Source organism: Hipposideros armiger, unplaced genomic scaffold (genome assembly GCF_001890085.2).
Source record: "Hipposideros armiger isolate ML-2016 unplaced genomic scaffold, ASM189008v1 scaffold_14, whole genome shotgun sequence".
NCBI classification, from domain to species: Eukaryota; Metazoa; Chordata; class Mammalia; order Chiroptera; family Hipposideridae; genus Hipposideros; species Hipposideros armiger.
In genome coordinates, this window is record NW_017731364.1 from 4,676,113 (window position 1) to 4,685,885 (window position 9,773).

At 40.0% G+C, this 9,773-nt stretch overlaps 1 protein-coding gene across 8 annotated transcripts in view; it reads left to right on the forward strand.

Moving 5' to 3' along the window:
• Window positions 1-9,773, forward strand: part of ST6GAL1 (ST6 beta-galactoside alpha-2,6-sialyltransferase 1) — a 107,992-nt gene that overhangs the window by 50,257 nt on the left and 47,962 nt on the right. For 5 of the 8 annotated variants that reach the window (XM_019669203.1, XM_019669240.1, XM_019669185.1 and 2 more), the window contains exons 3-4: window positions 1,959-2,036; window positions 2,624-2,675. The gene's annotated coding sequence lies outside the window, so the exon portion shown is untranslated. Of the gene's footprint in view, window positions 1-1,503; window positions 1,562-1,681; window positions 1,755-1,958; window positions 2,037-2,623; window positions 2,676-9,773 lie in introns of those variants that run through there. The other 3 variants (XM_019669223.1, XM_019669214.1, XM_019669261.1) reach the window with 3 other exon arrangements.

Genomic DNA, 9,773 nt, shown 5'->3' on the forward strand with positions numbered 1-9,773 from the left:
GAACCGGGGCCCTCTGGCGTCCCAAGCCAGCTCTTAACCAACGCACCACTTGGCTGGCCCTCAGCACATTCTTATAGAGAGAGATTGAGAAAGAAAGAGAAAGTAGTTAAAATAGTGCCCACGGTTCTGATAGCCACTCAGTCATCTTAATGTAAGTGCAGGTGGGGAGACATGAATCAGGGGTTCACTGGGCCTCTGTAGGGTGAGCATCTTGTGCTGGATGAAATCCCAGTGTTGAAATATTTCTCTTTTTTTTGTGCTACATGATACTAAACTCAAGATAATTAATTCTTCTGGTACTAAGCTGGAGAACTCATAATCTCCTCCAGGGCTGGAGGATAACCCAGCTGTGATGGATTTACTGAGTAAACTTTTGTATGAGTGTTCAGGGTTGTATAAACAGACCGTGTATTCTGTATTTTATGGGTGATTTAAGGTGGGAGGACTTTGTTCAACTTTCATGTACTACACATGAATGTCATGCAAAATAATACCTTACCTTAACTGACTTCTAATTCAGCTGTTTATTTATTTTTAAATTTTATCTGTAAATATTTCAGTGTATATGTTGAAAAAAGACTCCTCAAAAATAAAGACTTAACTATACTATTACCACATTTAAATAATGAATAAGTTCTTCATATTAGATATGGAGTCAATATTCAAATTTCCCAATTGTCATATGTATATGTGTATGTGTCTGCATACACACATATGAGTTTGTGTGTGTGTGTGTGTGTGTGTGTGTGTGTGTGTGTGTGTATTTATATAGAGAGAGAATTTTAAAAACTTGATTCAGATCAGGATCCAAATAAAGTCTCTATATTGCAATAGGCTGATACAACTTTTAAAATTCTTAAATACTTTCAATCAGTAGTTTTGCAACGGGGTGAATTTTTGACCTAGCACTGACTCTGTAACTAACCGTTGGTTCAAGTGTGGCTCCACTCTCCCTCCCTATATGCTGAGGTGGCCACCGGCCCAGAGAGACCGTCTCTGCATGGGTACTTATCTGTTCCCTTTGCTCATTGTCCCTCTCAGAAATACCCATTTCCTGATCTTTTGTCTTTTCATTCTTTAATTAAAATAAGACCTTTTGTGATTCTTATTTAAATATTGGAATACCTAATATTGTGATAACTATGTATGATTCAGGTGGGCACTGGAATTATTGAGGGGATCACTTTGTAAATTATATAAATGTCTAAGCACTATGCTGTACACCTGTAACTAATATAATACCGAATGTCAACTGTGATTGCGAATGTCAACTGTAATTGAAAACAAAAATTGAATTCCAACCTGAAGGGACAAGTTCAGCTGGCAGCAATCTCAACTTCAGATCTTTACCCAAGAAGCTTTGTGTATTTGCTTTTCCTGGACCAGGCAGGTAGAACATTGTGTTTTTGATGAAGTAAGAGTTTGCAGTTTAGCTTAACTAGAAATAACCCGGATTTTATTTTGGAATTAGGACAAAACATACCCTGCCAACCACACTATGATGTAGCTTTGTGGTTTTTATGCTTGCTGGCCTTGCGAGGAGGCAGATAGAGCATACATGGTAAGGCAATATTTCCTGGCTAATAATAGGTACAGGATGTTTTGAGACAGAGCTCCTGCTGTCACAAGCCTCTCTGTGCAAATAACTGAGGTTTATGCAGTTGGCACAGGTGGTACTTAAGCTCCTAAGAGCCTACTAAATACATCCCTGAGTGGACTGTCCCTCAGTGGACTGTTCCTCAGTGGACTGTACGGTGAGCTGGGGAAACCTGAAGTAGTAAAGGCAGGAAGGCAATGGTGTTCCATCTGCAGGAAGGACCTTTCAAATATAGGGACCTCTTGTGATAAGATTGATATTGTTAGGCGACCCATTGCACAGCATATGCTGATGTTTACTTTGGATTAAATGCTATAGCATTGCATGCTCACTCATACCTTTTTACCCTTTTGTTTTGCAGATTCCCTACAGAGTCCTTCCTGTTGGCCATTTCATACATCTCCTCTACCATCAACCTTCTCTGCTTCTCCCAAATAAGGTGCACCCTCCCCCTGGCCCCTACACCCTTGTTCCCTGGTGCACTTACACCTAATTGATTCCTCCATTACAAGTACATTCCATGTTGTTGTGTTGGTTTTTTTTTTTGCAAGACCACCTCCACCACTGCCCCTTGAACTCCCTAAGCTTAATGCCTGGCATACAAGGCACAGTTTGTGTGGTGATTTGAGGAGGTCAACCTGCTTTGGCTACATTGCGGGGCTTGTGAGACGGAAGAGGTGTGTTCTTGGGGAAACTTGTCTCTAGAAACATGAGACGTGGAAAATAGTTAAATAACAGTATACAGTGGAAGGCAAGGAATATCAGAGGAGGCAGACAGGACGGCCCAACCATTTCACCGTGTTAATTATACTGCTTAATCCTGAACTATACCATCCTTTACAGTTTGTCAAAGATCTCACATGTGTTCTCTCATGCTACGAACAGGACATCGTTATCCTCTGTTTTGTAAATGACAAACTATGGCTTAGAGGAGTAAAATGACATGCTGGTAATGGCAGAACCAGGACTGGAACCAGTGTTCGGATTCTAAATGTAATGTCCTTTCTACTCTGTCATCTGTCTCAGGTTGGTAACCTGGGGCCTGGCAAGAGGAAGGAACTCACCTGCTCCCACAGAGGTAATTAAGAGTTTTAGGCACTGCTGACAATGCCGAGCACTCTAGGTAGCCAATGAGTGGCCAGGGAAAAACAGGGAAACAGCTAACATTGAGCAGTTACTATGTTTAATGGAAGTAGAAAGCAACAACATGTGAGCCACATATGGAATTTTAAATTTTACAATAATCACATTAAAAAGTAAAAACAAACAAATTAAATTAATTTTGATCATTTATTTAACCCAATGCAGTAATACTTTGGTTTGCGAGTGTAATTCGTTCCAGAAACAAACTACTCGTATTGCAACACATCACTCGTTTACCATGTTAAAATTTATTAGAAATGTTTGCTCGTCTTGCGGAACACTCACAAACCAAATTACTCACAATCCAAGGTTTTACTGTATATCCAAAATATTATTTACTCTATTACGGAATCAACATAAAAATTATTAATCCAAGATCTTACATTCTTTTTTTCCACACGAAGTCTTCACATTCTGGTGTGTTTTTTACAGGTATATATAGCACATCTCAGTATGGAGTCGCCACTTTTGTAGGGCTTGATAGATGCATGTGGCCAGTGGCTACTGTATTGGGCAGTACCGTTCTACAGTTCTAAGCAGTTTACGTTTCATGTGTTTCAACAATCACATGAAGAGTTGTTTACAGCATTACCTAATAGCTGAGGAAATGAAGCCCCGAGAGGTTATGCAACTTGACTTTGGTACACCAAGCTGGAAAGTGACAGAGCTGGATTCTGACCCAGGTCTGTCCCACCGCTTCCCACTCTGGTGGCCTGCCAGTCCTCTAGGAAAAGAGGAAAGGAGCTGTGCTTGATTTGGACCTGGAAGGATGGTTGAATTGAATTGGTGGAAATGAACAGTAGCCTTGATATGGTGATAGTACCCCTGAGGGTGTTGATAGTAACCTGTGTGGTGGGAAAAAGGGCCCAAGGGCAAAGCAGGGGTAGCCAATTTCCCAACCAGAGTTGTGTATGCTTCTGGGAGGTAGCGGAGAGATCATAAGGCAGTACAGGGAAACTTTGTTTTCAAATGCATATGCCAAAGTTCAGGAAGTCCTTTCACAAGGCCTGAGAGCCTCTTCCTGAGCCTCTCTCATGGGACGAGACCATTGACAACGCCTTCCTTTTAGAAGTTATGTAACACACAGTGCTTAGCTAGCCACGCTGGGTTGTGAGGTGCTGAGTAAATATGTTTGCCCTCCTTGATGCTCAGGCAGAAGATCCTGTGGAGGGGGCCAGTTTTATCCCTTTCCAGGAGGACTGTGATAGGTTCTCTAATGGAGGACAAACTGGGTAGGAGGGCCCTGTTCCTGCCCAAATTGGTTCGAAGGTTGTTGTTATTTTTTTTCTCCCACAAACATTATATTGCAATAGCAATAAAGATGCCTTTTAAAATCCAGGCATCCTGACATATTACTGTTTATTTTACTATGTTGCCTTGCAATTGTCCATTTAAGGCAAAAAAGGTTTTAATATATTTATAATTTTAGTGTGGGTGAAGTGTATTTTGTTTCTCCCCTTATCATAGACATTTTTCCAACTTTACGGTGCATGCAGTATGTTAATAGCTTCAGAGGATTCCACTGAATTCTGTATCACAATTTATTTGTTCTCATGGCTAGATATTTGAGGTGTTTCAAATTATCTTGACATTGTATTTGATGCTATAGTCTGCAACCTTATACTTATGTTTCTTTTCTATCTTTTACAATTAGATTATAAAAATTATAAATTTATAATTAAAATTATATATTATTCATAAATGTAATTATAAATGTAAAACTATTTCTTTTGAAGAAATACCCCAGCTTTTGAATTCTAGGCCAGAAAGCTACAAATATTTTAAAATGCGTTGGTTGTTCTGGGATATTACTTGCATTTTTTTGAGGTATTCCTTCTTTTTTTTTTTTCCTCCATTTTTATTGACAAGTATTTGACATACAGCACTACGGAAGCTTAGGGTATATAGCATAAGCTGTTTTCCCAGCAATGGGTGATATGTGAGCACATCAGTTTTGCCACAAAATCACCAGCGTTGGGTATGTAAATTCACTTTAAAGTTTTGTTAAATAATGTGCCAAGTGGTTATATGTACTTCTCCACATGCCTCCTAGAACACCACTGATGTGACTGACTGGTTGCAGGTGGGACAGGTGAGGCCACCGTCAGTGTAGGGCCACCTTAGAAGAAGGTTGGTTAAACAGTTTTCCTTTGCAGACTGAAGGTGAAGCCACACCAAAATACCCACCACCTTCAAATCTGAACACGGCACTTCCCCGAAGTCCAGCCTCACCTTTTACAGCACACAGAGCAGGACAGAGCTCTATTCCCCTGTACATGACCTTCCTGTTTCCTTCCACACCCCTAATTACACACAAATCTGCCCTAGGCATTGGAGTCAGAGAGATGTATGATGCTGGGCACATTATTTCATCCTCACTTGTTTTCATCTTAAAATGGGAATGACAGTGGCATCTCCCTATAGGTTGCTGGCAGGATTAAATGTGTTCATATTTGAAAAGTACTAAGAACAGTGCCTGGCACATAACTAGTACTCAGTAAATGTTGTACATGTGGGTTTGAATCTCAGTTCCAACACTTTCTAGATGCCTACTTTGGACAAATCACCTCACCTTTCTTGCCTTGAGCTTCCTCATCTGTAAAATGGGATTATAGCACCTGCTTCACAGAGGTGTTAGGGGGTTTCTATACGATAATGTAAATAGAGCATTTAGCACAGGGCCCTGTGCATAAAAGGCCCTCCATAAAAGCAACCAAAAGGAAAACTTTGTTTTTTTGTTTTAATTTCTGCTATGCAGAAGGGAGAGCTTTGCCCCTTATATTGATCTAAGCAGCGATACTGTTGTAATTCGCTCTTGGATTTTGACCATGTTGTTGGTATAGTGCATTTTTTATGTCCACATTGTAGGTTTGGGCCATCCTGAATCAACTGAGAGGCAAATCAACATTTTCATGTCCCTAAAGCTTTTAACAAGTTTTTAACAAAATCTTGTTTCTGAGGTTTGCGAGTGCATAATTTCACAGAGAGAAGGTGTTACTTCATATACTTGTTACTTTAGTGGCTTCCTCCCCACAGTGGGCATCAAAAGAAACTGTTAGGTTGATGGAAGGTATCAGTGTTTCTTCATGCTCAGTGATACAGATCAAATTTGTCTGGGATGATAAGGTAAAAACAACATTCTTTAGGAACTGCAAAGAAATGACCTGAGAGTCACTTGAGCACAGCTCATGCTATCCCTCCCTCCTGTCTGTCTAAGTCCTTTTCATCTTCTTGTTTGAGTTGAGATGTCTCCCCAGGTATCCTCCCCATACCATCCACACTGGGTAGCTGGACTCTCCCCACTGTAACACACTCTGAAGCTGTGATTCCCTTACCTGTCTCTCTCCCTCTGGAGGCAGAGACCTGCCTTAATCACCCCTGCATCCTCGTTGCCTATCGTTGGGCCAGAACAACATAGCACTCCATGAGTATTTGTTGGCTGAATGGATGCACTTACAAAAATCTGCCTGCGATGCTAGAAGGTGCGTGTATAATAATGACAAGTGGATCTGCAAAGTGAGGCAAGTGGAAAGTCAGTGCTTTTTTTCTGCCTGGGCTGAGGAAAAATGAATGCAATAATATTTGTTTGGAAAATGCATAGGAGTTTGCTTAGCCTTGTACTCTGCGAGACATCAGTTGCTCCCTTATCCTAGCTGTTTCTCCCTGCTAAGCAGCTCCCTCTTTCAACATATCACCAACTCCCACCTACCCTTGCCAAGGATTTGGGATGAGGATAGCTCAGTGGTGTGTTCATGTCCAATTTGTAGCCTTCCTGTTTCCTGGACAATATCTGGACTCTGGGCATACCACAGAAAGGATGAATGTTTCTTTCTTCAATCCTCATGCCCAGTGGTTTAGAGAAGGGCCAGGGCCCCATTGGCTTTCCTTAGATGACAGTAATTGGTGGAATGGGGTACTAGGCAGTTGTAGGGATAATCTTGGTGTTAAATGAGCTCTGCTGTTCAAATGTTGGCTTTGGGGCCTTCTACTTTGTCATTGTTCATCTGGGAAGTCCAATCTAACCTAATAGTATTCTTTACGGAGCTCCTATTATATGCTGGATAATGTAGTGGGAGTTTCACAAATATCAACTCAAGTTCATATTTTCAGGACCCATGTGAGTCCCCTCTATCTTCTGAGAAACCTGACCGCATACTGAAGCCAGCCATATGACACATGATAGAAGGAGAATTTGAGAGGACACCAAGAAAGCTGAGTTCCACTTTGACTGTATCACAAACCAATGATGTGGCCTTCTCTATTCCAGTGGACCTGAGTTTTCTCATCTATAAAAAATGGAATGGGAGTGTTTGATCAGATGCTTTCTAAATTCCCTTCTGTTTCATATCCTCAACATATCTACTCCAGTCCCACCTATTCTCTTCTTTGCCTGAGTTCCTTTTGAATTGCACATCAGAATATAGTTTAGTAGCACTGTGTGGTTTGAGGGAGTCTTATCTTCCAGTGACAAAGACCTTATCTTGTTGTCTTGAATGCTTCCTAACCCTGGGCCTTCCATGTTGGTGAAGTATGAAGCCGTTACCCTTGTGTGAGTTTCTGAAACATTTTGGGTACATATATTTATCCTGGGACAGTTATTTCCATGCCTAGATCATCAGTCTTTCTTATATTAAAAACTGAGATTAGTTGTAATGGCTACTTTTAAGTACTTGCACTTTAAATGTGATTAAGTTCTACTTATCCATTATTTTCCCTTTTATTATTAGTGCATTTTGTGTCCTAAGACATCTTTGTCTACTGCAATTTCATGAAGATATTCTTCTAAATTTTCTTCTAGAAGCATTATAGTTGGACCTTTCACATATAGGTCTAGGATCCACCTTAAATTAATTGTATAGCAAGAGTGAAATACAGGTAAAGCTTCTTTTTTTTTTTTTGCATAGATATCCAGACACTAGAAAAAGTTATTAAGAAGACTTTCCTTTTGCCACTGATTTTCATTGGTACTGCTATAAAAAATTAAGTTATTGTGTACATGTGGTTCGATTTAGAGATCCTGTTGTTCATTGATCCATTTGTCTGTCCTTATATCTATAACACGTTGTCTTGATAACTGTGATTTTATACTAAATTTGGTACTGTAAGTTCCTTAAATTTGTTCTAAGATTGCCTTTGCTATTTTAGGTAATTTGTATTTCTGTATAAACTTTAGAGTTAGCTTATTAATTTCTGCAAAATAGCCATTGGGATTTTGATTGAAAATGCATTGAAGCTATAGATCAATGTATTAGGGTTCTCCAGAGAAATAGAACTTACACACACATACAAAACAATAGTGTAACAATAGTGTGTGTGTGTGTGTGTGTGTGTGTGTGTGTGTGTGTGTGTGTGTGAGAAAGAGAGAGAGAGTGAGCGAGAGACAGAGACACAGAGAGACAGAGAGACACAGAGAGACAGAGAGAGAGAGAGATTGAGAGGCAGCTCGCTCAAGAGATTGATAGGTTTATTATAAGAAATTATGGAGGCTAAAAAGTCCCGAGATCTGGAGTCAGCTAGTTGGAGACCCATGAAAGCCAGTGGTGTGGTTGCAGTTTGCTTCTGAAGACCTGAGAACCAGGAAAGCCAATGCTATAGGTTTAGTCCAAGTGCAGGCAGGCTTAAAAGCCAGGAAGAGCTAATATTTCAGTTCAAGTCCAAAGGCAAAAAACCCCCACCGATGTCCCAGCTCAAAGCAGTCAAGTAGGAAGGCTTCTCCATTACTCCTAGGAGGGTTTTTGTTCTATTCAGGCTTCAAGTGATTGGATGAGGCCCACCCATATTAGGAAAGGCGATCAGCTTTACGCAGTCTACCAATTCAAATGTTAATCTTATCTAAAATACCCTTATAGACATAGACATACCCAGAATAATGTTCAACCAAATAATCTTAACATCCTGTGGTCCAGTCATGTTGACATATCCAATTTACCATCACAATCAATGTGGGGAAGACTTGACATTTTCACAAAATTGAACCTTCCAATTCATGAATATGGTATATGTCCCCATTTATTTAGGTCTTCTTTAATTTTTCTCAGTAACACGTTGTAGTTTTCAGTAAACAATCTTGCCTATCTTTAATTAAATATGCTTCCTGGCATGTGATGTTTTGTCAAGTACAAATTGTATATAAGATGTATTTTCCAATTATTTGTGAACTTGTCCTTTTAAAGAATACAGAAATTTTAGGAGAAGCATAATTTCCAATCCATCAGATAGCAGTGACGTTTAGGAACTACCATTCTGGATGTAACCATAAATAATTACTAAAATATCCTTTACGTCTGTATGCTACTTTATCATTGTCAAAGCATTTCCTTCCTTTAGTCCTTGCACGGGCTCTCAGAAAGAGACAGGTGAGCTATTATTATCTCTGCTTTCATATAAGAAAATTTGGCTCCAGGGATGTAATCTAAAAGTCACATGACTGAAGTGGCAGAGCCAGCCCCAGAACCCAGGACTTTTCCTAAGAGAAAGGTCCTACTCCTTTCATTCTATATAAACATGGCCTCTTATGACTATTACTGAGAACACACCTCAGCGGGGCCTGGATTTATGAAGACTCTCCTGCCTGTGGTCTCCGAAGACAGTATAAAACGAAGGGAAGAAGACAGCAGTGGGAGAAAAGTAGACCAAGATGACTATATATAAGACACCAAATGGGGAGGGAGAACAGGGTCACTGTTAGCCCATGTAGCACCTTTGTGTCTATAAGGGAAAGATGACCTCATATGGAAAGATGCCATTCTGCCAGGGCCACATGCCTGTATGCAGAGAACTATGTACACAATCGTATCTGGCACCCTGCAGGGAAAATAAAATAGAAACCTTAATTATTCGGGGATTAATTAAGAACAAGGAACCTAAGTTAAATTTTCTTTCCTTTTGAGACATTCACCAAAAGTACTTTCCAGATGAGTCAACGCTAGAAAACAAGAGACTTTCTCCCTTTTCTTCCCCTTTTGCAACATTTCGACCTTCTATCATTTCTTTTTTTTTTTTTAAGATTTTATTGGGGAATTGGGGGAGGGGA